This window comes from Syngnathus acus, chromosome 10 (assembly GCF_901709675.1).
Source record: "Syngnathus acus chromosome 10, fSynAcu1.2, whole genome shotgun sequence".
Classification (NCBI taxonomy): Eukaryota; Metazoa; Chordata; class Actinopteri; order Syngnathiformes; family Syngnathidae; genus Syngnathus; species Syngnathus acus.
Window position 1 is genome coordinate 25,842,276 of NC_051095.1, and position 15,821 is coordinate 25,858,096.

The 15,821-nt window shown below is 43.6% G+C and overlaps 1 long non-coding RNA gene across 1 annotated transcript; it reads left to right on the forward strand.

Annotated features, from left to right (window-relative positions):
- The first annotated feature begins 480 nt into the window (after positions 1-480).
- Positions 481-11,022, forward strand: LOC119129574. Its single transcript, XR_005099270.1, has 3 exons — positions 481-573; positions 1,371-1,372; positions 11,010-11,022. It is a non-coding gene; the product is annotated as an uncharacterized LOC119129574 (long non-coding RNA).
- Positions 11,023-15,821: the final 4,799 nt, after the last annotated feature.

Genomic DNA, 15,821 nt, shown 5'->3' on the forward strand with positions numbered 1-15,821 from the left:
GCCGCGCTCCGATGTCTCTGCTCTGATAACCCGTCCGAGTGGAACAAGTTTCTCCCCTGGGTAGAGTATGCCCACAATTCTCATGTCTCCTCTGCCACAGGACTCTCCCTGTTCTGCCCCGAAACTTGTCTGTTTGACTGTATTATATTGGTTTATATTGCGTTTGATAGATAGACTTTTATTTTGAAGGCGATGTCTAGCAGGAAGTCGGCCGTCGGCCATTTTGTTTTAATCACAACAAACCGTGTGCAGCTAGTGCTAGTCAAGTGTTCATCCATGGTCATCCTTGTTTCTGTTTGTGCCTTCGACATCATCGTCTGTAAGTTTCCATTTATACTTTAAAGCTCAATCATATTTTCGTATTATTTATGAGGAGTCTTTATTGTAAGTATGAATGTTTATGTCGTATTTTTTCTGTATCGCTTTTCAGTTTTACTCCATGTTTTGGGAGAACACTGCAATTAAAAAGGAGCTTTGGAAGCTATACCCTGACTCAGCGTCTACCTTAGCAGGAGTTAGGCTTACTGCTGAATTGGTGTTAGAAACACACACAAGGAGAGCAGGAAACTCCCCGTTCGAGATTTCGTTAGGTTATCAACCGCCGCTGTTCCCAGCCGACGACAAGGAGATCGCGGTCACGTCTGTTCGCCACCATATACGACGCTGCAAGAACGTTTGGTCCAACGCCATCAAGGCCCTTCACCGGTCCATCGAACAGAACCGCAAGTATGCCGACCGACGACGCATGCCTGCCCCACTTTATTCCTCAGGTCAGAAGGTCTGGCTTTCCTCTCGAGATGTCCCCCTCAAGTCCATGTCATGAAAACTGGCCCCCTGCTTCATCGGGCCATATGAGATCCTGGCAGTGATTAGTCCTTCGGCGGTCCGTCTCCGTCTTCCTCCGAGCCTCCGAGTCCATCCCACCTTCCACGTCTCACAGATTAAGCCGGTCGAGTCCAGTGCGCTTCTTCCCCCGGCCGAGCCCGCGCCTCCTGCCCGGGATCTTGATGGCAACCCGGTCTACCCGGTCCGACGGATCGTGGACGCCCGTCGGCGGGGCCGTGGGTGGCAGTACCTCGTCGGCTGGGAGGGCTACGGTCTTTGAATGATCCAATGTTGTCCTAAATGACTGATGATGATAAATAGAATGCACCTGTGTGTAAGCAAGTCTCCGTATAAATGCACCTGCTCTTTGATAGTCTCAGGGTTCTGTTTAAAGCGCAGAGAGAACCATGAAGACAAAGGAACACACCAGGCAGGTCCGAGATACTGTTGTGGAGAAGTTTAAAGCCGGATTTGGATACAAAAAGATTTCCCAAGCTTTAAACATCTCAAGGAGCACTGTGCAAGCAATTATATTGAAATGGAAGGAGTATCAGACCACTGCAAATCTACCAAGACCCGGCGGTCCCTCCAAACTTTCATCTCAAACAAGGAAAAGACTGATCAGAGATGCAGCCAAGAGGCCCATGATCACTCTGGATGAACTGCGGATAACCACAGCTGAGGTGGGAGAGTCTGTCCATAGGACAACAATCAGTCGTGCACTGCACAAATCTGGCCTTTATGGAAGAGTGGCAAGAAGAAAGCCATTTCTCAAAGATATACATAAAAAGTCTCGTTTAAGGTTTGCCACAAGCCACCTGGGAGACACACCAAACATGGAAGACTTAGACTTAGACAGAACTTTATTGTCATTTTGTCAACACTAGGTGTGTACAAAACGAAATTTCGTTGCATACGGCTTTCAGCAATGTAGAGGTATTTCGGCTGGTTAAAAAAAAAGTGACATTCTATATAAAAATATGAAATAAGATAATTATAAAGTACAAGGTGCAGCAGTGATAAAGTATGTGAACAGTGCAGGAGACAAAAACAGTATTTACAAGTGTGCAGAGGAGTGCTACGTTTGAATGTTCAACAGTCTGACGACAGCAGGGAAAAAACTATTGCAGAACCTGGTGGACCTGCAGCGGATGCTGCGAAACCTCTTCCCAGAGGGCAGCAGGGAGAACAGTCCATGGTGGGGGTGTGATGGGTCACTGATAATATTTCGGGCTCGGGACACGCAGCGCTGGGATGACAAGTCCTGAATGGAGGGAAGAGGAGCCCCGATGATCCTCTCTGCTGTCCTCACCACTCTCCTCAGGTTCTTCCAATCGGAGGCGCTGCAACCTCCACACCACACCGAGAGACAGCTTGTCAGAATGCTCTCTATGGTGCTTCGGTAGAACGTCCTCATGATGGGTGGGGGCAGGTGGGCTCTCCTCATCCTCCGCAGGAAGTACAAGCGCTTCTGTGCCCTCTTGACCAGTGTTGTGGTGTTCACAGTCCAGGTGAGGTCGTCTGTGATGTGGACTCCCAGGAATTTAGTGCTGCTGACCACCTCCACAGCTGAGCTGTTGATGATCAGTGGAGCGTGGTGAGGCTGGTTCTTCCTGAAGTCGACGATGATCTCCTTCGTCTTCTCCACATTCAGGATCAGGCTATTTTCTCTGCACCAGCCCACCAACTGCTCCACCTCCTCTCTGTAGTCCAGGTCGTTGTTGTCCCTGATGAGGCCCACCACCGTTGTGTCGTCTGCAAACTTCACGATGTGATTGGTGGTGAACCTGGGGGCGCAGTCGTGTGTCATCAGGGTGAACAGCAGGGGGCTCAGGACGCAGCCCTGAGGGGAGCCTGTGCTGAGGGTGATGACATCGGAGGTGTTCTGTCCGACCCGGACTGACTGAGGTCTGTTGGTGAGGAAGTCTAGCAGCCAGTTCCGAAGGGGGGTGCTGAAGCCCAGGTGTTCCAGTTTTTCCACCAGATGTTGTGGAATGATGGTATTAAACGCTGAGCTGAAGTCCAGGAACAGCAACCGCACGTGAGTGTTCCTCTCCTCCAGGTGAGCCAGGCTCAGGTGAAGAACGGAGGAGATGGCATCCTCAGTGGAGCGGTTCTGCCGGTAGGCAAACTGGAACGGATCGAATGTTGGGGGGAGTCTGGAGACGATGTGATCTTTGAGCAGCCTTTCGAAGCACTTCATCATGATGGGAGTCAGTGCCACAGGTCTGTAGTCATTCCATGAGGTGATTTGAGGTTTCTTCGGCACCGGAATGATGGAGGCAGCCTTGAAGCACACTGGCACTTTGGCTTGGTCCAGCGAGATGTTAAAAATGTCTGTGATGACACCAGCCAGCTGGCCTGCACATTCCTTGAACACCCGCCCAGGTATGTTGTCGGGGCCTGGGGCCTTACGTGGGTTGACTCTTCTCAGAGTCTTCCACACGTCGGCTGAGTCAAGGCAGAGGACCTCCTCTTCCTGGTGGGGAACAGTTTTAACTGCCGGAGTGCTGTTTAGTGCCTCAAAACGCCCAAAGAAGTTATTTAGACCATTTAGGAAGTCAGCATCAACCTCACCCACCGGGGGGGAGGGTGAGTTGTAGTCCGTGATCGCCCGTATGCCTTGCCACATACTCCTGGTGTTATTGGCGTCGTGGAAAAAATCCTGAATTTTCCGACTGTGGCTTCGCTTCGCTAGCCTGATGGCACGGTTCAAGTTGGCTCTCGCTGTCCTCAGTGCCTCCTTGTCGCCAGACTTGAAGGCTGAGTTCCGTGCTCGTAGCATATGACGTACATCCTCAGTCATCCAGGGTCGTTGGTTGGCTCGGGTGATGATGTTCTTAGTGGTGCTGACGTCCTCGGAGCATTTGTTGATGTAGGCTGACACAGTCATGGCGTACTCATCAATGTTGATCTGATTGTCATATGTTGCTGCTGATTTGAACATGTCCCAGTCAGAGCACTCAAAGCAGTCCTGGAGTGCCTCCATGGCCCCCTCAGACCACACCCTCACCTGCTTCACTGTGGGTTTTGCTCTGATCAGCAGGGGCCTGTATGCAGGGGTTAGCATAACAGATAGGTGGTCTGAAGAGCCGAGGTGGGGGCGGGGGGCTGCTCTGAATGCATCCTTTATATTGGTGTAAACCAAGTCCAGAGTGTTCTCTCCCCGAGTTGGAAAATCCACGTGTTGGTAAAAATGAGGGAGAATAGTCTTCATGCTAGCCTGGTTGAAGTCCCCAGCAATGATGAAAACCCCCTCTGTGTGCGTGGATTGCAGCTCACTGATCGTCCGATAGAGAACCCTCATGGCCTCTTTAGTGTTAGCGCTAGGAGGCACGTACACAGCCGTGATGCTAACAACAGTAAACTCTCTGGGCAGGTAGAAGGGTCTGCAGTTAACAGTCAAAAGCTCGATGTCCGAAGAGCAGAAGCTGGCGACAGATCTAGCATTTTTGCACCAGTTGTTGTTGATGTAGACACACAGCCCACCTCCTCGGGATTTACCGCTTAGCTCGCTGTTTCTGTCGGCGCGGAATGTAGCGAGCCCCTCCAGGCTAACGGCGTTGTCCGGCATTGATGAGTTCAGCCATGTCTCCGTCAGGATGAGAGCGCAGCAGTTCCTAACTTCCCTCTTTGAAGAGAGTTCCAGTTTTAGATGGTCCATTTTATTATCCAGTGAGCGGACGTTGGAGAGGAAGATGGATGGAAGCGGCGGTTTGTAGGGGTTAGCTCTCAGCTTAGCCGTTAGCCCACCTCGACAGCCGCGCTTTCGCCGCCGGTCACACCGCCTACGCTTACTCCTCCTCCGGCGTGTGTTGCCCGGCGAGCCCGCTGCGTCGTGAGCTCCTGGGGCTAGCGCCCTAAGCACTCCGAGGCTACGCAAACAGACTAGGGTCGTTGTGGCTACGAGTCCGAAAACACTCGATGACCGTACCTCCAGCAGGCGCTGGCGATCGTACACTACTCTACTGGATGGATAAACTAAACTTTGTGTTGTTTGAAGTGTCCTAGGCGACATATTTTGTGAATATCCCCGTAGATTGCTGAGACGCGTAGCGGCCGCGGCCAACTGGGGCGCCGCCATCTTGGATCTTGGAAGAAGGTGCTCTGGTCAGATGAAACCAAAATCGAACTTTTTGGCCACAATGCAAAACGATATGTTTGGCGTAAAAGCAACACAGCTCATCACCCTGAACACACCATCCCCACTGTCAAACATGGTGGTGGCAGCGTCATGGTTTGGGCCTGCTTTTCTTCAGCAGGCACAGGGAAGATGGCTAAAATTGATGGGAAGATGGATGGAGCCAAATACAGGACCATTCTGGAAGAAAACCTGTTGGAGTCTGCAAAAGACCTGAGACTGGGACGGAGATTTATCTTTCAACAGGACAATGATCCAAAACATAAAGCCAAATCTACAATGGAATAGTTCACAAATAGACGTATCCAGGTGTTAGAATGGCCAAGTCAAAGTCCAGACCTGAATCCAATCGAGAATCTGTGGAAAGAGCTGAAGACTGCTGTTCACAAACGCTCTCTATCCAACCTCACTGAGCTCGAGCTGTTTTGCAAGGAAGAATGGGCAAGAATTCCAGTCTCTCGATGTGCAAAACTGGTAGAGACATACCCGAAGCGACTTGCAGCTGTAATTGCAGCAAAAGGTGGCGCTACAAAGTATTAGCGCAAGGGGGCCGAATAATATTGCACGCCCCACTTTTCAGTTTTTTATTTGTTAAAAAAGTTTAAATTATCCAATAAATTTTGTTCCACTTCACGATTGTGTCCCACTTGTTGTTGATTCTTGACAAAAAATTAAACTTTTATATCTTTGTTTGAAGCCTGAAATGTGGCGAAATGTTGAAAGGTTCAAGGGGGCCGAATACTTTCGTAAGGCACTGTACATGGTGGATAGGATGGTAAAAGATGGTGCGTGAGTGTGTATTGGATTTGGCCCAGACGAATTGGCTAAGAGGAAATTCCAAATTTCAAAGCTTGACATGGAAGACCTGAAGAAGGGGGCCGAAGTAGGGGTTACTTAAAAGTTACTCCTTCAAAATTAACTATTGTTAAATTGGTAAAGGGGAATTTGTTGGTGGAACCAGTAAACCTCCATTCCTGTTCCACATTTCACCAGAAGATGGTGCCAAAGTCAGATTGACCTAACATAGTAAATTAATAGTTTAAAAAGTCATCGATTAGATGAAGACTTGTTCCGAAGCACAGCAACACACAATTTTGGAGTATGTTATATTATTTTGTTTTGCTATAATATACTTTGAAACTGCTAGAGTATTTTAATTTGCTAACTAGGGAAGCCCATGCTCATCGTTAGCTAATGAGAATGAGACATGTTAATCACAGTTAGAGTAAGCTGCAATATACTTTATTTTATTCTGCTTTGCAATACTGTATAGTTAGTAGCAACATGAGCAGCATCATAGCACTGATGTTTCATTTACACATGAAGGTATTAAGAGTTGAGTAAGGACAAGGGGCTGACAGTGATACCGTGGGTGGAAGACTGCAATCCCACGCTTGAGCTTGACCTAGAGGTCACCAGGTTGTCAAAATACGTTTTGAAGATGCTTGAGTGTTTTAACCTGCTAACTAAGAAAATCCACGATCATAGTTATGATTATGTGTTAAACTGACTATTGTGAAAGTATGTGTTATTATTGTCACCATGTTTGAGCAGTATCAAACATGTATGTAATATTGATGTTCCATTTACACATGAATGTATAAATGTGAGCGAAGACAAGGAGGCGGAAAGGGTTAATGGTGATACTAAGTGGTGGAAGACTGAGATCCCACATATGAGCGGGACCTCGGTCACGTTCATCCAGTTGAAGCCTAAACAAAATGCTGTTTGACGGAACACAAGTCAGAGAAAAAACATTTGCAAATGTCACGTTGATGGACAGTTGACAAGATTTGGGAGTGGGAAACAGGATGAGGCATCCCTGAGAAAATTGTTACTTCTGTGAGAACATGGTCACCTCATCTAGTTGAATCCGGTTGAGATGCAGGTGCAGTCTATTCTGGAAGCATTTGGGTTATCTGAGGCCAATGTATGACGTCATGGAAAAAAACTGGTACGTGACCAAGCAGGCATAGTACCCACGAACTGGACTGGTATAAAAGGTTCGTTCCGACAAAGAGCATCGCTCTCTCTCGCCCGGTGGCCTTTCCCCGTCAGGGGTATGGCCCCTGCGGCTACTGCTGTGGGTCGAGAACGCCGATTAGACAAAGATAGATTTAATTCTTTCTGAGATTAACCCAAGGTCCGTTAAAATGAATTTATACTATCTTCAAATTGGATTTAGTCAAACTTTAAGCTCAAAGACAGGCTAGGAGATGCAGACCTCGGTGCAGGAGAGAGGAGCCATTTTTAGGGCGTCGTCATCTCCATTCTTTAGGCCAGCCTGTTCTTTTAAACAGAATTCGGATTTTGGAACAAGGAGAACTGATCACTCGACTTTTCCACCAAACAGCATTTTAGACCTCGAGCCCCTTACCCTTTTTTACTATATTTTTGAGTTTTCAATCGAGAGAACTTCGAGACTGAATAATTTTTGCTCTATTGAGAATGGTGAGTGGAAATTATTGTTAGTTGTTCGAACAATTGAAACTTGTAATTCTCTTTCTTGCTTATTCATTAAATTTCTACTTTATAATCATCTAATTTCGATTAATGATTATTTTGATCTTTTATGCTTTAAATCTCTTTTGTTTCTCTATCATAGTCATACTTTAAACCGTTCAGTTCTTTTTAAATGAAGACAGCTTTAATCTTCGACATCAGGGAGTGTCAGAATCTGGTTCGAAACCGTTAACTTAAGCTAAGCTAGTGTGAGTGTACACTAGTGAAAATAAACGAGTTCCCGCGGTCTTAACAAAGACAGCTAAACTATTCAGAGCGGATAACAAAAGCAACAATCTTAATAGGAAAGGAGAGCTGCTGAAACGGCCGCGATCGAGGAGATCCTGGGTCTCAACAAAGCCATCTTCCCTGTCCCTGCTGAAGAAAAGCAGGCCCAAACCATGATGCTGCCACCACCATGTTTGACAGTGGGGATGGTGTGTTCAGGGTGATGAGCTGTGTTGCTTTTACGCCAAACATATCGTTTTGCATTGTGGCCAAAAAGTTCGATTTTGGTTTCATCTGACCAGAGCACCTTCTTCCACATGTTTGGTGTGTCTCCCAGGTGGCTTGTGGCAAACTTTAAACGAGACTTTTTATGGATATCTTTGAGAAATGGCTTTCTTCTTGCCACTCTTCCATAAAGGCCAGATTTGTGCAGTGCACGACTGATTGTTGTCCTATGGACAGACTCTCCCACCTCAGCTGTAGTTATCTGCAGTTCATCCAGAGTGATCATGGGCCTCTTGGCTGCATCTCTGATCAGTCTTCTCCTTGTTTGAGATGAAAGTTTGGAGGGACGGCCGGGTCTTGGTAGATTTGCAGTGGTCTGATACTCCTTCCATTTCAATATAATTGCTTGCACAGTGCTCCTTGAGATGTTTAAAGCTTGGGAAATCTTTTCGTATCCAAATCCGGCTTTAAACTTCTCCACAACAGTATCTCGGACCTGCCTGGTGTGTTCCTTTGTCTTCATGGTTCTCTCTGCGCTTTAAACAGAACCCTGAGACTATCAAAGAGCAGGTGCATTTATACGGAGACTTGATTACACACAGGTGCATTCTATTTATCATCATCAGTCATTTAGGACAACATTGGATCATTCAAAGATCCTCACTGAACTTCTGGAGTGAGTTTGCTGCACTGAAAGTAAAGGGGCCGAATAATATTGCACGCCCCATTTTTCAGTTTTTTATTTGTTAAAAAAGTTTAAATTATCCAATAAATTTCGTCCCACTTCACGATTGTGTCCCACTTGTTGTTGATTCTTGACAAAAAATTAAAATTTTATATCTTTGTTTGAAGCCTGAAATGTGGCGAAATGTTGAAAGGTTCAAGGGGGCCGAATACTTTCACAAGGCACTGTAAATACTGTCGTTTGTGCAAAGAAAACAGCATTAGGACCCTCTAAAATGGCATAGACAAAGACAAAGTTGTTTTGTGTGGCTTCCGCCACACAGAGACGTAATATACAGGCGTAATATGTAAACCCGATGAACAAATCAGAGGACATTACATTTTACGTAGATCGGGGCGGTAAACCAATCAGAGGATTGTACGTAACACGTTGAGTACGTACCTCTGCCGCCATTGATAAATCCTATCATTTGTGCAAAGAAAACAGCAATAGGACCCTCTAAAATGGCATAGACAACAAGACATGCTTATGAGGCACTATTAAAGCCTCACTGCAGAAGAGCAACGTGACAACGAGAAGAAAGAACTTGGCATGTTTAATGGCGAATTTGCCCAACTGTTTAATTTGGATACAGAAGATGAGGACTTGGACGGATTTGCGTATGAATATCGATTAACAATGTGAGTACAGTAGAGTACATGGTTAAACAGTAAAATAAAGTACAACCGAACTCACTGTCTTGCCCCGTGATGTTTTTTTGTTTTTTGTTTACCGTAAGTCATGGTATGCATGCACCCTATAATACGGTGCGCCCTATGTGTGGATTAAATACAAAATAGACCCCACAATTGAGTCTGTGTCTTTTAACCTGAAGCGCCTTGTGTTGTGGAAAGTACAGTACATCAAATTAGTTGTGGAAGTCACAGATGTTGTCATAGCAATTGAGGGGAATTAATACTGAGCGCAGCTGAGAGTTTGACCAATGAAGAAGCATGCATTATGCATGCAAGTTCAAGGCCACTCTGTCCAAAGGTAGTAGAGCAGTACAGTGCAATACAGAGTCCAAGTTTTGTAAAGTATGCCCAGTCCTAGATTTAGTGCTGGGAACTTATTCATAACCAATTTCACATTAATCCAAATTGACTGCAGAACAAATCCAAGTGCAATCATCTTTAAGTGGCGTGAGTCGTGTGAGGTTCAGCATCCAACAGCACCGCAGGCCACAATCATGCCCGGAGAAAAGAACCAAGGCAACCCAAATGCAGTTTTAATGTTTGCTCTATAATTAGATTAAATCAAGTTGAAGTGTAGCATTTTGCCTTAGGTGACTCGTTAATGTGTGCAGAATTATATTTTAAACCAAATTACCAGCTCTGCCATTTAATCTGGAGCAGGATTTGCATAATGTTCCCTTTTTAAATATATATATTAATGAATACCGTATGACTTCAGAGGAAAGTGCATTAGTATACAATTAACCATCACCCACAGGCCCAGCTCCCCCGTCATCACTACCACATGCACGTGCGCGCACACACGCACGCACACATGCGCATGTGCGCACACACATGCACACACATGCACACGCACGCACACACACACACACACCAGTTTTACACATCCATCTTTACATCTCTCTCTTCCCTTTCTTCCACAGTTTACCAGGAATAAGGAAAACCAAATCATAGAAGAGATATGAAAGCAATTGCTCTTCTACTTTTGACACAAATTGTAAGTCAGTTTTCAGGAGGAAGTGCCCTGTCTCACACTGCTCTTTAAGCATTTGGGTTTTGCCTATTTACTATAGGCATGACTCATGACTACATTTTACCGCGGCACCATTGAGAGCGTCCTCTCCAGCTGTATTGCTGTTTGGGGTGGCAGCTGCACTGACTACGACTTGAAGGCCCTGCAGCGCATAGTGAAAACGGCTGGTAAGACTATTGGTGCTTCTCTCCCCTCCTTGAAGGACATTTACACCTCCCATCTCACCCGCAAGACGACCAAGATTGTGAGTGATGTGAGTCACCCCGCTCACTCTTTGTTTGATCTTCTGCCCTCTGGGAGGCGGTACAGGAGCCTGCGCTCCCGCACCACCAGACTCTCCAACAGCTTCATACTCCAGGCTGTTAGGATCCTGAACTCGCTCCCCCTTTCTGCGTAGCGTCCTGTTCTTTGCGCTATGCTTACTGTCTGCTGTATGCACGCTGGCTCAGTTTTGCTCCTCTTATTTATTGGGTTATTGGTTTATTATTTATTCATCGCTCATTTTATTTATTTGTTATTTATTATTTATTGTTTGTGCCTTCTTGTTTTTATTTTGTGTCGTCTGCTTGTATGTCTCGTCACTGTGGGATAGAGGAAACGGAATTTCGGTTTCTTTGTGTGTCTTGACATATGAAGGGATTGACAATAAAGGTGACTTTGACTTTGAGGTGTGTCATCATTTTATTATAGAGCACTGCATTTCCGGAACTGTCCTGATTTTATGGATTAATTTCTAGTTCTCCTTTTTACTGCGTACTAACTAGAAAACACAAAACAAATGCAAAATTACAATTAATTATGCAAAGTCTGATTGTAAGCTTACAAATCAATTTTTGTTTTGTGTACTGGTTTTGTGTCTCTGTTTGTCTTGAGTGCGTCCTCGTGTTACCTGTCCTGAGTCAACAGTGATTCACATTTTACCACTGACCACGGTCTCCACAGGGCCAAGGCCTAAAGGCTTTGTAACCAACAGGTTGCCAACACCTGCAAAAGCAGCTGGCTGTCCAGGCTGCCATCTGCACGACTGTTCACACTTAAGGTTGGACTGCTGCCACTCTGAGCCAGTGGGGCTGTTGATTGGATAAGGTAAATGCGTTCGACAGCCCACAGCGGCAGATTGTGTATTGATTGTGATTGTGTATGTATTGTGGGTATAAAAGTCAAATGTGGAAAAATAAACTATTGTCTAAATTAACACCCCGATTGCCTGAATTAACACCCCCTTCCTTTTTGTTCAAGGGTCCAATTATTATCTCTGGAGGAAAGAGATGAAATTAGTAAATTCCATCAAACACTGTCAATCTGATTGACATTCATTTTCTACTGACATTAAGACAAATTCGGAATTATCACAAATTCAGTAAACTGGAATTTGGGACTGTAGGATCAAAGGTTGGTTTTTGTGCTCGTGTGCTTCCTCCGACTACTCAAGTTGCCCTTGAGCAAGCAAAGATTAGCTCAGGGATTCAATACCATTTAAACATACTATCACCTCTATGTCTGCATGCATGTGAATAGTGTCTCTGTGTTTTGTAAGCACATGAAATATACGGAATCTGTTCTTTTAGTGAAAAGCTTACTTTGATTCACCCAATGTTTTTTTAAACAGTTTTATCGGCTATGATTGCAGATTAACTTTGCATCAAGGAATTCAGGTGTCACAAAATGAAAGTCAAAACCCTTCAAATTCAAAGTGAAGAAAAAAAGAATCCACAGCAGTTTGCGTATTATTTCTTACAGCGTTAAACACTATCAGGAAAGGTTGAGATTGAGAAAGGAACAAATCAATATAGAGCAGGTCTCTTCCTGCAAATTTCTGCCAGAGGCCACCACCTTCAGCACCATTCGAGCCAGCCCCTGATCACCCCACTTACATCCTCCATCATTGTACAGCCCCTCATGTTCAATTTTCTTCCCACTCCATACATAAGGGAAATCTTGTTGTGGCGATCTATTTTGCTTCTACACAGCAAGAATACAGACAATGTAAATTTTTTCTTTTTGCGACGGATTGGGGGGGGCATGGGGGGGCTACTGCATATTTTATTTGAATGGATTTCAAAGGCCTTACAGCAGATCTTTATTAAGTTTACTGTTTGATTTATACCAACATAAAGTTAAGGTGAAGAAAGAGGAAGCGATGTTATACTTTTCATAAAAATTATTTTGAATGAAGCTCATGCATTTTATAAACGTATCTAGAGCAGGGATGGCCAACGGGATGAGCATGAACATGAGAAGTTTGAACGCTTGCATTAGAGTGTACCCCTGGAGCTCCCACATAGAGGCCTTGATGGGTATAGGGAAGGGAGCAATATTGTAGTTTGATGAATATCTGGTATTCCCATTTTGTGTCGAGTCTTGTATTTTCCAAAATAATTATTTTAACTTTGATGGATGTGACTTCAAGTCGTTGACTGGGCTGTCCCTTGCTCCCACAACTCCAGATCGCTATGGAAGACTGAAAGTGCCGCAATTGTATGTTTAAATACACCATGGAATATTTGATTTAAATTCATTCATTCATCATCCAAACCGCTTATCCTCACAAGGGTCACAGACGTTCTGGAGCGTATCGCAGCAATCTTTTGGGCGGTAGGCGGGGTACACCCTGATCTGGTCACCAGCTAATTGCAGGGCACATATAGACAAAACACCATTCAGACTCACAATCACACTTACAGTCAATTTGGAGTGGTGAGTTGGCCTACCATGCATACGTATTTTTGGAATATGGGAGGAAACTGAAGTACCCTGAGAAAACCCTTTGCAGGTACGGGGAGAACGTGCAAACTCCACACAGGAAGGCCGGAACCAGAATCGAACCTGCACCTCTGAACTGAGGCGGATTTCAATGCAAATGAGGATTGGCCGCAAAAAAAAATATTAACATCCCAAAACAGCATACAAAGGCACACATGCCCTTTTAAGGCAAACAAAATACCAAAAGAAAGAAACGCCACCTATCCAGGTAGACTGCGGGTTGCGCGAGGCTGTCACTCAAATTGATAATAGGGCCCTGTAGTCTCCAGTCTTACGCAGCAATTTCTTTTATATTAAAAAGTATATATAAAAGTACATATGTACGTATATACATATAATATATTATAATATATAATATATATTACAATATATAATATAATGTATAATTTATGAACAAATATTTTATCTTTGCCTCATACATCTGTAAAAATTGAAATGCATAAACTATTCAGAGTAGTACCAGAGAAAATATAGGTCAAAGAACAGATTTGCATAAATCATTTTCCATATGTACAGTATGTTGACAATTCAAGGATGCAGAAAGCGACTCATGCAAGGAGGAATGCACTAACAATCGGTTATCTCTTGAGTAAGTGTACTAAAGTGGCATTCCAAACAATCCAGTGTATGGTTTATTACACAATTCCCCTTTCTGTGAGATGATCATCATTACTCATGTGGGCTTCATTTATTTGCAAGCATTTAGTACCTCTTGTTCTGTGTGACTTAGGAGTAAAGGAGTTAAGATTAGATAAATGGACTACTTATGAATAATTTGACAAAGCATGCTTTAACATCACAGTGAAACAACCATTTGTTGATCATCCTTCAATTTTCTATACTGTTCAGGGTTGTGGCGATCGTTTTACCTTTTGTTTGACATGTTTCGGCTACTGCCTGTAGCCTTCCTCAAAAGCGTCACATGATAGGGAAGTGAGGTGTCTTATAAGCTGCTGTTTTTTTGGTTTGGCCAGACAGCAGGGGAAGCTTGCGTCCCCCTACTTTTAAAATAACAGGCTTTTGAAATGTAAAAAAAAAATGTCTCCAATATCTTACACACTAAAAGGCTCAAGTGTCTTTGGGTTAAGGAAAGTGTCTAAAAAATATCAATTAGTTCAATTTACCATACATTTGCATCTCATTTATTTCTGACTCACAATAGCTTTTAAGTTGTTATAAATTGTGACTTTAATACAACAGTTCCTGCTTGGCTCCCTGCTCATATTTCTGTCTCAAGCCAATTTGCCTCATTACAAATGGCCCAATTTCCCTTCTCACGCACATGCATACTTAATATGATGATAATCTAAGCATTCTGGTGACAAATCACGGAGACGTTCAACAGTACAATTGTCTCATTACTACTGGCCCATTTTTCATCTCACCCGTTCACATTCGTGCATAATTTATATAATGAGAATCAAAGAACTCCAGTGGCGAATTAAAGAGATGCGAAGAAAATAGATTTCATACCGTATTGGCCCGAATATAAGACGACCCTGATTAAAAGACGACCCCCTCTTTTTCAAGACTCAAGTTTGAAAAAAGACTTTTTCAACACCAAATTTAATTTTTATACGGAAAATAATTACAGTACATCTGAAAAAAATGATTATAACAATATATTCGAGAGAAAATGCATGTTATTTTGCCTCATTCAAATCATGCAAAAACTGTCTATCACATCACAACAGGTTAATATCTGAACATTTAAATATGTCAACTAAAGTGCAATCACATTTGTAAAAGAATGGCTTCTGGTTTTTGAAATGTAAATAAACCAATCTACTGTGATAAAACAACAAAATTGCAATAACTGCATTAACCATCAAAGTGAAGTCTAACTGTAACTGTAGTCTTGAAACAAATCTGAATAAGTAAAAACATTGCAATAAAATAATGCAAACTGGTTTAAACTTGAGAGTAGCTGAGATCTGTCATGTCAGAACATTACTCCTCACAAACATCCTCTGCCTCGCTGTGCTCAGTGGTTTTCTTCTTCGTGGTACCGCTATTTTTATTTTTATTCTTTGTGACAGGGGTTCGCTTTGGCCTGGGGAGTTAAGTTCAGCATTCGCTTTAAAGATATCTGGCGCCATCTTGCGTTGTGAATGGGTATAATGTTTAGACTCCAAATGTAAGACGACCCCCACTTTTTCAGTCTTATTTCAGTGCAAAAAACACCGTCTTATATTCGGGCCAATACGGTATTTTGAATGTAATACAGCAGCTCAAAGCAGGCACCGTGATCTGAGTTATCACAAAAATGTCACACTGTATATTGCAGAGCCTTCTCATGTGAATTTGTGTTGTCAATGCTGTATTTTCTTGATCCTGAAGCTGAATGAGGATAAAGCTGAACATTATAGAAAATCCTTAGTCTTCCTTGATGCTTAATTTAGTCTATATTACTGTTGTCTCTGGACATCACTGAAACCTCATAACATATATGCATTTTAGAGCTGCTTCAATTTAGATGCTTTATGTGTAATTATGTGGACTAAACTCATTAATCTGTAACATTTCATCCTCTAGGCTAGGAACAGTTATTTTAAACATTCAAACAATACATACTCAATTCAAAATGTAAATCTTACTGCACATTGTTGCCTTAGTAACTAACTCAAACTAAAATGTAAGAGATTGTCGTCAATCGGTTCAAATTATGCACAACCATTGACCCTG